Source organism: Procambarus clarkii, chromosome 24 (genome assembly GCF_040958095.1).
Source record: "Procambarus clarkii isolate CNS0578487 chromosome 24, FALCON_Pclarkii_2.0, whole genome shotgun sequence".
NCBI lineage: Eukaryota > Metazoa > Arthropoda > Malacostraca > Decapoda > Cambaridae > Procambarus > Procambarus clarkii.
Genome location: NC_091173.1, coordinates 46,420,107 through 46,434,318, shown reverse-complemented (window position 1 = coordinate 46,434,318; position 14,212 = coordinate 46,420,107). Strand labels below are relative to the sequence as shown.

The 14,212-nt window shown below is 43.5% G+C and overlaps 1 non-coding gene across 1 annotated transcript; it reads right to left on the bottom strand.

The window, feature by feature from the left end:
* Nucleotides 1–9,922: 9,922 nt before the first annotated feature.
* On the bottom strand, nt 9,923–10,041 carry LOC138368287 (5S ribosomal RNA). Its single transcript, XR_011229563.1, has one exon. It is a non-coding gene; the product is annotated as a 5S ribosomal RNA (ribosomal RNA).
* Between the last annotated feature and the right edge of the window lie 4,171 nt (nt 10,042–14,212).

The following is a 14,212-nucleotide window of genomic DNA, read 5'->3' as shown; positions in this document are numbered from 1 at the left end:
TCCTCTCTTCCTTCAGGTGTCTTCTCCGCTCTCTGTCGATGATCTTACCCTTTGCTGTCAGGGTGATGATTCGCCTCTCCTTCAACGCCGGCTTCAACTTGCAATTGAAGCCGTGTCATCTTGGGCCACCGATCATAGCTTCAAGTTCTCTACTTCTAAGACTTGTGCCATGACTTTTACGCGGAAACGGGTCGTTCTTCGTCCCTTTTTGTCACTTTATGGTCATCCCCTTGAGTACAAAGATTCCGCGAAGCTTTTGGGGTTATTCCTTGACACTCGTTTGTCTTGGTCTCCCCATATCTCTTACCTCCGTGTTGAGTGCTCTAAGGCCCTTACCCTCCTTCGGGTCTTGTCCCATACATCTTGGGGGGCAGAGAGGCGCACTCTCCTTGCTTTACATTCCTCTCTCGTCCTGTCTAAGCTCGATTATGGTTGCCCTGGTTACTCGTCTGATTCTCCTTCTACTCTTCGCCGTCTTGATGCTTTGCACCATACTGGGTTGCGCCTCAGTTCTGGTGCCTTTCGTTCGACTCCCGTCCTTAGCTTATATGTTGACACTGGCTTCCTGTCTCTCCAAGACCGCCGTGATCGCTACTGTCTTCGCTATCTTGCGCGGTCCTTACAACATCCGTCCTCTCGCCTCTGTCGTGCTTTAACTTTTACTCCTCCTGCGGTTCCTGTTCCTGTTCACCACCTCCCTCTTTCTGTCCGGTTATCTCGCCTACAGGACTCTTTCCGTTCGTATTTCTAATGTTTCTCCTCGTGTTCCTTCTTTGCCCCCGTGGAGAGTCCCTCTTCCGCGGTTTTGTACATCCTTAACCCGTATCACTAAAGCTTTTACCCCTCCTACGGTTCTAAAACGCCTTTTCCTTGAGCACTTTTCTTCTCACTCCCGCTCCGTTTCTGTCTTCACCGATGGGTCTAAGTCTGCGGACGGTGTTGGCTACTGTTGTTTTTCCTGATCGCACTTATATGTGTCGCTTACCTCCGGAGACTAGCATCTTTACAGCGGAGCTTTATGCTATTCTCTATGCTCTTCGTCTCCTGTTTTCTCGTTGTCAGTCTTCCTTTGTAGTTGTTGTTGACTCTCGTAGTGCCCTCATGGCTCTCGGGTCCGTTAATCCGGTTCATCCAGTGGTTGTCGAGATCCAGCATTGGCTGTTTCTTGTTCACAGTAAATTTAAGTCGGTTGAGTTTTGTTGGGTTCCCAGCCATATTGGTGTGTCTTTAAATGAGCGTGCGGATGCTGCCGCCAAGGAAGCTGTCCGCTCTTGTCCCATCTCTCGTAAAGGTATTCCATATTCCGACTTTTACCCGGTTATCCATTCCTCCGTCCTTACCCGTTGGCAGGCTTCTTGGTTGTCTGTTACTGGTAACAAACTACGTACTCTTAAATGTTGTGTTTCCTCGTGGCCGTCCTCCTTCCACCGTAACCGGCGGTGGGAAACAGCTCTGGCGAGGTTGCGTATTGGCCATACTCGCTTAACCCATGGTCACTTGATGGAGCGCCGCTCTGCTCCTTATTGTCGTAGTTGCATTGTCCCTCTTACGGTCGTGCATGTCCTTCTTGAATGTCCTGACTTCCAGGACGAGCGTGTGTCTTGCTTTCCGACCGCCCCTCGCTGTCACCTGTCCCTCAAGAATTCTTGGTGACTCGGATACTTTTGATATCGTTCGCCTTATGCGTTTTTGTTCTCGTATTGCATCCTTGGTGATATTTAGCGCCCTCTGATTATTTTGCGCATTTGATGGTGCTACATAGCCTTCCCGGTTTGGTGCCTTCTTTTGATAATTACTTACTTACTTACTTGATCGTCATTCGTGAAGCAGGCTAGCATAAGGGCTAGCAACGCCAATCCGTTTGATCTCTCATAGCATTGTATATATATTATATGTATGTATTCTTATGGTGATGGGAAATAATTACGGGATATTTTAAGTGTCTTTTTTTAATATTACCTTTAAACATTACACTATATTTCCACCAAGATTAGGGTCCTCTGAACTTGAGTAGGATCACAGATTATAAAGAACCCGGTTATGAAGGGTTCGTAACATGTTAAGATTCCATTTCAATACTTCCAATTGCATTGATATATTGAATTTATATTGATTTTGAATTTTCATTTGTATTTAATTATTTTTTGACAGTTTTGGAATTGAGCTGTGTTGTTTACCACACCATTCATTTCGTGAGCATAGTTTATTTTTTATTTTTTAATTTCGTTGTTTTAACCATTCTTATTTTTCAGTGCTGGGAAAATCAGACCATTTGGGAGTGCATTGGATGAGGGAGTCGTGGATGGTGGGGAGGACGAGGGGAAATGGAATGGGGTAATGGTAGAAAGGACAAGGGAGTGGGGGAGGACAGAGGCATGGGAGATGGTGGGGAGGATGAGGGGACAGGGGGAGTAGGGAAGATAAGGGGATGGGGGAGCAGGGGATGGTGGGGAGGACGAGGAGGGTGGAATAGTGGGGAGGATGAGGGGACCAGGGAGGGGGTAAGGTTGGAGGATTGTAATAACGCATAGCCGGGGTACAGCTAGTACTTAAATAAGCTTAAATTATCTACATAAATAAAAATAGAAATTTTTGTTTGTTCAAAATTGCTAATCTCCAAAAGTTCTTCACCGATTGCTTTTAAATTTTTACACAATGTTCCGTTCGCATCCGAGCAGGATTTTTTTTATACATATTACATTGATGTCACGTCTGTGACTGAAAAGAACACTTTTTATTTTTTTAAACTGTTTTTTCATGTGAGAAATCTTCGAAACCACTTTACTGATTGCTTTGAAATTTTGATACGACGTTGCATTCGAATAGGTGCGTGTTTGTATATACCTACTATATACATGCCTTACCTGTGACCGGAGAAAGAATGCTGTTTTTGAAAAACATTGCCATCTGTTAGATGTAAGAGCAACACACGCTGTAATTTCCAAAGTTCTTCACCGATTGCTTTGAAATTCTGACACAACGTTCCATTCTAATATGCGCATCTTTTTATATACCTACTAAATAGATGTCACCCCTGTGATAGGTAAAAATATGCATTTTTAAAAAACCGCGCCATCTGTTGCACATAATATCAACATGCATGCTATATTAAATGTCACGAATTCCATTTCAATGTTTCCGAGTGCATTGATAAATTTGATTTTCATAGATTTCGATTTATTTGTTGTTTTATTTAATTGTGACATTGTGTTGGAATCGCGTTGTATTGGTTACCATACCGTTCATTTCGTAAGTACAAGTATAGATGCCACACCTGTGACAGGTAAAACTATGCTTCTCTTGGAAAACAGCGTCATCTGTTGCATGTAAGAGCAACACACATGCTATACTAGATATGTTACAATTCAATATCAGTATTTCTGATTGCATTGATAAATTGAATTTTCATAGATTTTGATTTATTTTCATTTTGATTTAATCATTTTGTGTGAATTGCGTTGGAATTGAGCTGTTGTTTACCATACAGTTCATTTCTTGAGTATAGTTTATTTTTTTACTTTTTCTTTTCATATTTTCATTTCATTTTTAACTTTTTTATTATATTTCAGTGATGAAAACATTAGATCACTTGATGTTCCCAATTTTCTGATGGGTACATCAGACCATTTGGGAAGGCATCGGACAAGGGAGGGAGGGAATGGAGGGGAAGGACGAGGGGACGGTGGTGTTTGGTATGCAGGGGACGAGTGAATGGAGAATGGTGGGGAGGACAAAGGGACAAGGGAGTGAGGCATTGTGGGAAGGAAGAGGGGATAGTGGAGTGGGGAATGGTGGGGAGGCAGACGTGATGGGTGAGGGGGCATTGGTGGGAAGGGCTGGGGGACAGGGAAGGTTGCTGTGGCTCAGCAATGCACATGCGTTGCTGAACCACAGCAACTCGTGGCTGGGTACTGAAGGCAGAGTAGAATATAAATAAAACATGTAAATGTTCGTTTATTCAAAATCGCAAATCTCCGAAAGTTCTTCACCGATCTCTTTGAAATTTTCACACAACATTCAATGCGCATCCGAGGAGGTTTTTATATACACACTATATAGCTGTCGCGTATGTGATGGGAAAAAAACTTTTTTTTTTTAAACTGTCTTTCATGTAAGGGAAATCTTCGAAACCTCTTAACCGATTGCTTTAAAATTTTGACTCGCCCTTGCATTTGAATAGGTGCAAGTTTTTCTATACCTACTATGTACATGCCTCACCTGTGACAGGAAAAAAACTTTTTTTTTTAAACTGTGCAATCTGTTGGGACGTAAGAGCAACACATACTCTAATCTCTGAAAGTTCTTCACCGATTGCTTTGAAATTTTGACAACATTCCATTCGAATACATGCAAGTTTATATGTACATACTATATAGATGCAACACCTGTGACAGGTAAAAACATGTTTTTGTTTTTTTTAAAAAAGCCATCTGTTACACGAAGAGCAATACTTGCTATGCAAAATATATTACAATTCCGTTTCAATGTTTCTGATTTCATTGACATATTGAATTTTCATAGATTTAGTTTTGTTTTCATTTTTATTTATTTTGTGTGACATTGCATTGAAACTGAGCTGTGTTGTTTACCATACAGTTCATTTCGTCAGATTAGTTTATTTATTTTCTCATTTTTTTATTTTCCTTTTTTAACTGGTTTCCTTATATTTCAGTGATGGGAACATCAGATCATTTGATGTTCCCAATTTTCTGATGGGAACATCATATCATTTGGAAATGCTTCGGACGAGGGAGTGGGGAATGGTGGGGAGGATGAGGGGATGGAAGTGGGGAATGGTGGGGGACGACGATGGGACAGGGAAGGGGGTAATGGTGAGGGGGATGAGGGAACAGGGCAGTTGGGGATGGTGGGGACGAGGGGACAGTGGAGTGGAGAATGGTGAGGAGGACAAGTAGACTGGGGAGTGGTGGATGGTGGGGAGGATAAGGGGACAGGGAGGGGGAATGGTAGGGAGGACGAGAGGACAGGAGAGTGGGAGATGGTGGGGAGGACGAGGAGATGGTGGAATGGGGAATGGTAGGGAGGACAAAGGGACGGGGAGGGGGGGCATGGTGGGGAAGGGAAGGACAGGAAGGAGATGGTGGGGAGGACGACGAGATGGTGGAATGGGGAATGGTAGGGAGGACAAAGGGACGGAGGAAAGGGGGTGGTGAGGACAAGGGGACGGGGAAGTGGGAATGGTTGGGAGGATGTGGGGATGGAGGATGAGGAATGGTTTGGAGGACGAGGGGATGGGGTAGGGGAATGGTTGGGAGGACTGGGAGACGGAAGGTTGCTGTGGCTCAGCAACGCACATGCGTTGCTGAGCCATAGCAAGGCATAGCCAGGTACAGCTAGTTTGGTAATAAATTAACTAACTTTATTAACTTTGTTAATTTAAAGATTTTTCATGATTAAATAAGCGTTTATAATTTGATAAGAAGCGTTTATAACTTTGTTAAAATTTATGTAAGTACGAGAGTTGTCTTGAAGCTCCTTGTTGTTATTAGAGTATCAGTTGTAGAGACTTTAGTTTCTTATTGTTTACAGTGACCTGTTTTATGTCCCAGTAAACTGGCGTTGTTTTAACTAGCCTTTTTCACTTTACCGTAGACACATATTGAAACATGGCCAGGCTATGGTTGGCCAGCAATGCTGTGGATCATGAGGTCATGACATATGTAAAATGGACATTTTATTGTCTTTCCTACTGGTCTCCTAAATGAGGCAAATGCAATGTTTGCAACTTTGACTAAAACTCCCACAAGGAACTTACAACAATGAGATATGAATAATAGAATTCAATCTTTTTTGATGTGATACAAAACATGCTACAGGGGTCAGCCTGTACATCATAGAGACACTCATCTTTACAAGGCTACTGAACACCACAAATGATAGTGGAAGTGCTGATATTCAAAATAAGTCATAAACGTGGTGATTGTCCCTGTATATAAATCACCAAGTTCAAATCCTTAGCTGTTTAAAGATATATTTACAAAAATAGAATACTGCTTAGAAAATCTCTCAACCTTGCTCCAAACATCTTCTGGCTTGGTAACTTCAGCTTACAACACCTAAAATGGAAAAATGTAGCAAATAGTTATAACAGAGAAAATTTCAGGAAGTAGGTTAAGTGAACAGTCATACACAGATGATCTCTTGCAGATGTGTGACAGATTTGCCTTAAACTCTTGCAGATGTGTGACAGATTTGCCTTAAACCAGCAATAGAAGAACTATGAAAGATAACACCTTAGATCTTATTTTTACAAACAATGATGAACTATTAGAGACATAATAATTACAAATATATGTTAATCAAATCACAACCTAATTTAAGTTCAGATAAGCATGTGCAATAGACTTGTGCAGCCAGGCTCAAATCCAAGAGGAGGAAAATTCAGCAAATTCAATTTCAATAAAAAACCAAGATTGAATGTAATGAAACGCCATGTTCTGGGTGAGTCCCGGAGGCTCTCCGGAGCTATCCAGACTGATGTGGATATGTATAACTTTCTGGCATCAGTCAATGTGAATGGAGTTCTCGACCACGGCCAGAACCTGGCTCTCTCAGAGAGCATGTAGAGCAATGGCCTATAGAAACCCAGTGTCGTTGGGAGCATTCTATGTATGCCATTGACCGGGTCTGGTACCCAGAAAAGTAGGATCCTCAAAACAAACCCATATTCTGGTGATAAATTGCTACCGAAAGCCAAATGAATGGACAGAACTCCACAAACGAAAGTAACAAACGAGCATGACGTCATGATACCGCCACGCCGTTGTCTGCACAACCCCCCCCCCCCATCCCCAGGAGGGGAATAGGGGAGCCCCAGACCCTCGCGCTGGCGATCCACCCACCAGTTTGTAGGCTGGATGTTAAAACTCGTGAAAACACTGACGACCCGAGGGAAGGAGGGATGCTGGGGAGCCTCCGGGACTTGCCCAGAAAATGGCGTTTCAATATGTTCAATGCTGGTTTTCTGGGGGGAGCCCCGTCGGCTCATCGGAGCTACCTCACCAAATTTAAGGAAAAGAGGGAAGGACCTGGGAAGCAGAAGTCACTCGCCCAAAGACAAAAAAGATATCTGGCAAAACCAAAGAACTGTGCAGACGACCCAGGAGACCCGAACCCTGTAATAGGAAGGAGGGAAGGGAACCCCTGCCAACCCAAAGCACGGCCACAACCAGAGAGACCAAAACGCATAGACAACGCAACGCAGAGAGCCGCAACCAAACATCACATGATGCACCACGGCCTGACCAACCAAGCATCAACCACCCAAGGACCCCTCCGGAAAGCAGCAGACTCGTACAACGTCAGAAAAGGAGACGACTGCAACCGAACAAACCTACAACCAGGCCCAAAAGAGCAGAAACCCTGCGCTGGAGGAGAGCATGAAGCTCCCAACCTGACCCCCAGAGGCCAATGTCAACAGGAAAAGACCCGAAGAAAAAAAACCCGAACCGAAGGGGCCACTACAAACCAAGGTGAAGAGAGAAAAAGAGAGCACCCCTACCAAAGACAAGGACGGCTAAGGCGGAGGTGAAACTATGCAAAAGACAGCAGATGAAATGGAGCAGACGGAACATCAATCCGAACATAAGCATGAGCAGCTCCGCCAGCGCTACATGATACGAGGCAACAGTATTCAGCATAAGATGACGGTCTGGAAACAACCATGAAAGGAAGGACAAAACAACCCTATAAGAGACCGAAGGACACCTATGCAATGATAGGAAAAAAAAAGGACCGCTAGGAACTTCATTCTGTCGTCGAGATGAAGCAAGCAGGTGGGAGCCTAATAACCAAGCAACCAGCTCTCCATACAAATGGTGATAAACACGAGTCAGAAACTCCAGACACGAAGACTTGAGGAGAATAACAAACCAGCCTCGTAATGGGCTGGACCTATCGCTGAAAGAAGTAGAGCTGCAGGAAGATCCTCGGGTTTGGACGCTGGGCAAGCAGCGCCTGAAACAGACTGGGCCAGCTACCAAGAAGCCAGAACAACAACTCTCCCCCGGTAAGTCTCCAAGCATTCCAGGACCCGGAGCAACCAAGCAGAACCGAAGGGAAGAGGAACAGGAAACCCCCACCTTGCCCAGTCCTTCCCGAAGGCATCGACTTCGACGGCCTTGCAGTCGGGAAGGGCTCCACGAATACCTTGAGATGCTACGACTGTGCCAACGCGAAGAAGTCCACCTCCGGAGGCCCGAACGTCTGGCAGAGCCAACAGGAGGAGTCAGTGCCGACTGTTCACTCCGTGGAAGGGAACGAAGTGGGACTGGCCATCTGCCAGGACAATGGTCACCACTCAAACGTGAACTGCCAGGACACCCAAACCCCGAAAATTCAGCAGACGAGTCATCCAAAGCGACCAGCTTCAAGCCAAGGACCGCATCAAACCCTCCGCAGTACAGAGAAGGAACCACTGTGGAACAGTCTGACTGGAGCCGGATCGTCGATCCGCGAGCGACCCGAATCCTCCGGACGACATCAACACAGCAGCAAACTCTCGCGCCATGCAGTGAGCCCGACAGAAGGACAGACTCCATCGCCCCTGGCCGGTCAGGTGAGCACTGGTCACAAGGCCCCCAGCCAAGGACGACGCGTCCATGAATAAACCGAGCGAGGACTTGGGTAGGCACAAGGCACTGAACCCCGGAACCCAAAGAGGAAGACGGCAACTCAAACCGAGACAAAGCCCCGGAGGCCGAACGCAGCAGCCACGAGAGAGGCAGAAGGGACTTTCCCGCTGGAACCCAAACAGTCGACAAAGCCACACCCGACCCAGCAGGTAGACCATCATGGCAAAAATCAGGCTCCTGCAAATCCTCGAGCAATCGCCGTGTGTATATAACTCTCAGGAGCCCTCAGAAATGACAAAGGTGGGAACGTAGGCGAAGCAGAGCCGCGGGAGGAAGAGACAAGGAAGCAGTCCGAGTGTCCCCCACAAGACCCAGCTAAGACCGAACCCGAGAGGGAGCCAGATGGGACTTCCTCCAGTTCACCACGAACCCGAACCCAGCGAACCGGGAAAGAACCAAAACCCTGGCGAGCAGACACGCAGACTGGCCAGAACCAGCCAGAACCTGAACACCTAACAGATGCAAGCAGACCACCACGACCATAAGTAAGGCATGTGAAAACGCAAGGCGCCAGGTACAAACCGAATGGAAGACAAAGAAAACGGTAACCCCTACGCCCAACAATGAAAACCTAGCCAGACCCAGAATTGAGGATGAATTGGGATGTGCCAAGATGCGTCTGCACGGTCCAGGGACTCCATCCAAGTGTCCGGCTCCAACCGAAGACGGACCTGGGGCTGTGTAACCATTTGAAGGAGGGGCAAAACCCATGAACTAGACAGTTCATTCAGTCCGTGCAGTCCCATGTCGGGACCGAAACAGGCGAGAACCCACCGGGAAAACGAGGTCTCATTGACCACGCCCAAACGAACCACTATGACAAAACCCAAACAGAGCACAGGAGAAGAAGCCCGCAAAAGAACGACGCACTGTGAGTACCCGAATGGCACGCATGACGATCCCCCCCACCAAACAGAACAGAAGGCACGAATCCGGCACCACTGGCCCACTATGACGGAAGAACTCCGAGCCCTGGCAAGACCCTTTTGTGAAAGCCCCCTCCACGAGCCCCGGAGGTTATCTTGAGATGATTTCGGGGCTTTTTAGTGTCCCCGCAGCCCGGTCCTCGACCAGGCCTCCACCCCCAGGAAGCAGCCCGTGACAGCTGACTAACACCCAGGAACCTATTTTACTGCTAGGTAACAGGGGCATAGGGTGAAAGAAACTCTGCACAGGTTTCTCGCCAGCGCCTGGGATCGAACCCAGAACCACAGGATCACAAGACCAGCGTGCTGTCCGCTCGGCCGACCGGCTCCCCTAAACATTATTGCCAACAGCATTTGGTGTTCCCAGCCGGTCACCCATCCAAGTACTAACCAAACCCAACGTTGCTTAACTTCGCTGATCGGACGAGAAGCGGTGTTCTCAACGTGGTATGGCCGTTGGCCAGAGGACTAATAAGTCTGACATAGGACGGCAACGAGATGAAGCTGCCGCAGACACTGCTCAACCACAGACTGCAAACAACAACGACCAAAATAACCGACGCACCTGTGAGTACCGAACGGCACGCATGGCAATCCCCCGCCAAACAGAACAGAAGGCACGAATCCGGCGCCACTGGCCCACCATGACGGAAGAACTCCGAACCCTGGCATGACCAGGGTTACAGGGTTCTGTAACACATTGTAACGTAACGCAAATCAACTTTCTGCAGTCCAAATAACATTTTTAAATGAAAGTATGACTTAGCCCATCTCCTTTACATCTCATACCATATGAATAGCCCATCTCCATTACATCTCCTACCATATAAATATTACGGTCTACCAGTTTTAGCCTCTGTAACACATTGTAACGTAACGCGGAAATCAATTTTCTACAGACTAAAATAACATTTTTAAATCAAAGTATGACTTAGTCCATCTCCATTACATCTCATACCTTATAAATATTACGGTCTGCAAGTTTTAGCTCTCTGTAACACAATGTAACGTAACGTAACGTAACGCAAATCAACTTTTTGCAGTCCAAAATATCATTTTGAAATGAAAAGTGAGGCTTAGTCCATCTCCATTACATCTCTTGCCATATAAATATTGGTGTCTACCAGTTTTAGCCCCTGTAACACATTGTAACGTAACGCGGAAATCATCAAATTTCTACAGACCAAAATAACATTTTTAAATGAAAGTAAGACTTAGTCCATCTCCATTACATCTCTTACCATGTAAATATTAGTGTCTACCAGTTTTAGCCTCTGTAACACATTGTAACGTAACGTGGAAAATCAACTTTGTCTGATGACCAAATAACATTATTGAAAATGTCAACCATGTTTAGCCATTACATCCAAACACAAAGAAAAATATTACCGCTTTTCTTTGAGAAACTTATATGTGGTGATCATATCTCCAGAGTCCACACAATAAGCCACACATCACTCATCTTCTGTTTACAAATCACAACTCGCATCTAATTTAATGTTATTTTTTTTTTGCAGAAACTATGTTTTGAGAATATGCTCAATGTCAGCAATTACTATTCGTATCATCAAACTCCTTTCAGTCATCAAAACAAGCAGAGGTGCCGCATAAACCACTAAAGATTTATTGTATGCAAGGTACATCATTTTGACAATTCTGTCACTGACACGCCTTAGCGAGATGACTGTGCGCAACAGTACCCTAGCACTCTAAATAATTTTATTCAAACACTGTTAACATAGCATAATGTAAGATTTTTTTCACATTTCATATCGCGTGTGTAGATTTAGTTTTAACAAAAAGTGAAACACGAGAGCATGAACTAATAGGGTTGAGATAGGAGGAAAGGCTTTGTGGAAGATAAAAGAGCCGAGGAGACATGTTCCCTACCTACATTACTATTATTTCTTGCAGACCTGCAGACCTGTCCAGAAAAGCAGTCAGTCACTCAGTCAAACATTTGTATAGTTAAAAGTTTTTCATCTTAAAAAACAGGGACTACCAGTCTTCATTTTTTTCTTCTATCAAATCAAATAGACACGAGGGCCACTACCTATTGTTGTTGTCGGTCTGTCTGTCTGTCTATCGCTTGACTAGGTTAAGGACCGCAATATCCCTCACCATACATGCTACGGGCTCTCACTAGTCAATAAACACAATTTTGTATCATTTCTCTACTAAATAGCACTCCGAATCATCTTTACACATTTTAATTTTACATTGTCACGTGCACAGCCATCAAAGGGAAATCTCACTACTGCACGGATGTCGTGTGTGTGTTAAATAAAAGGTCCTTACATAGCTTATCACTTTCTTTGAGAAACTTATAAGTAGTGATCATATCTCCCGAGTCCACACAAATAACCCACACCAACCCACTTCCATATTGAGAAAGAGAGAGAAGGCAAACATAGCTTGGTTATTGCATCTAGTTTTAAAAAAGGGGTAAGAATAAGAAGAGTCATGTTCCATAAAAATACTTTACAGCAACCATTATTTATGTGCAGTAAGAGGGCAACGGGATCCACACATACAATTTCCAAGCATTACAACGCTATCGAGGTAAACATAACAAAGACAATAATGTAGTATGCTATTAATCAGCTAGTCAAAACTTAACATAACAGATATGATTTCACAGAGTTTTTAACCTTTGCAAGTTTTTCAATGTTTTCTCTTCACTTGTGCTAAGTGAGTCAGACAAAATGTGGCATTTCATTATTAGGCAGGCAATACGCTATTAGCTAGATAGTCAAAACATATAACACGCATTATTTCACAGGAATTTTTTCTAGCAAATATGCTTCCTTTAAGCAGTTCAACACATCAAACACCAGCAGCCCGCGAAATTCCCTTTAGTCAATAATCATCCTTTACAGTATTTCTTGACTAAAATAGCACTCCAAAACATAAGTGGTCATTTTTATTCTCACTGTCGCACTATAGTCAATAATTTGTTTCGCAGAGTGGCAAGTTATGCATAGTGACGAGATTTCACGGTGTGCATAGTTTAAGAGAGTTCACACTGTATTAATTACGGTCATGAATATCTTATGTTATGTTTATGAAGATCATTACTTCTTATTTTTAACATTTTTCTTGCTCCCAGCTTTTCAGTCTTCTCATGAAAATGATAAGCTATGTAAGGACCTTTTATTTAACACACACACGACATCCGTGCAGTAGTGAGATTTCCCTTTGATGGCTGTGCACGTGACAATGTAAAATTAAAATGTGTAAAGATGATTCGGAGTGCTATTTAGTAGAGAAATGATACAAAATTGTGTTTATTGACTAGTGAGAGCCCGTAGCATGTATGGTGTGGGATATTGCGGTCCTTAACCTAGTCAAGCGATAGACAGACAGACAGACCGACAACAACAATAGGTAGTGGCCCTCGTGTCTATTTGATTTGATAGAAGAAAAAAATGAAGACTAGTAGTCCCTGTTTTTTAATAAGATGAAAAACTTTTAACTATAAAAATGTTTGATTGAGTGACTGACTGCTTTTCTGGACCAGTCTGCAAGAAATAATAGTAATGTAGGTAGGGAACATGTCTCCTCAGCTCTTCTATCTTCCACAAAGCCTTTCCTCCTATCTCAACCCTATTAGTTCATGCTCTCGTGTTTCACTTTTTGTTAAAACTAAATCTACACACGCGATATGAAATGTGAAAAAAATCTTACATTATGCTATGTTAACAGTGTTTGAATAAAATTATTTAGAGTGCTAGGGTACTGTTGCGCACAGTCATCTCGCTAAGGCGGGTCGGTGACAGAATTGTCAAAATGATGTACCTTGCATACAATAAATCTTTAGTGGTTTATGCGGCACCTCTGCTTGTTTTGATGACTGAAAGGAGTTTGATGATACGAATAGTAATTGCTGACATTGAGCATATTCTCAAAACCTAGTTTTTGCAAAAAAAAAAAAAAAAATAGCATTAAATTAGATGCGAGCTGTGATTTGAAAACAGAAGATGAATGATGTGTGGCTTATTGTGTGGACTCTGGAGATATGATCACCACATATAAGTTTCTCAAAGAAAAGCGGTAATATTTTTCTTTGTGTTTGGATGTAATGGCTAAACATGGTTGACATTTTCAATAATGTTATTTGGTCATCAGACAAAGTTGATTTTCCACGTTACGTTACAATGTGTTACAGAGGCTAAAACTGGTAGACACTAATATTTACATGGTAAGAGATGTAATGGAGATGGACTAAGTCTTACTTTTATTTAAAAATGTTATTTTGGTCTGTAGAAATTTGATGATTTCCGCGTTACGTTACAATGTGTTACAGGGGCTAAAACTGGTAGACACCAATATTTATATGGTAAGAGATGTAATGGAGATAGACTAAGCCTCACTTTTCATTTCAAAATGATATTTTGGACTGCAAAAAGTTGATTTGCGTTACGTTACGTTACATTGTGTTACAGAGAGCTAAAACTTGCAGACCGTAATATTTATAAGGTATGAGATGTAATGGAAATGGACTAAGTCATACTTTGATTTAAAAATTTTATTTTAGTCTGTAGAAAATTGATTTCCGAGTTACGTTACAATGTGTTACAGAGGCTAAAACTGGTAGACCGTAATATTCATATGGTAGGAGATGTAATGGAG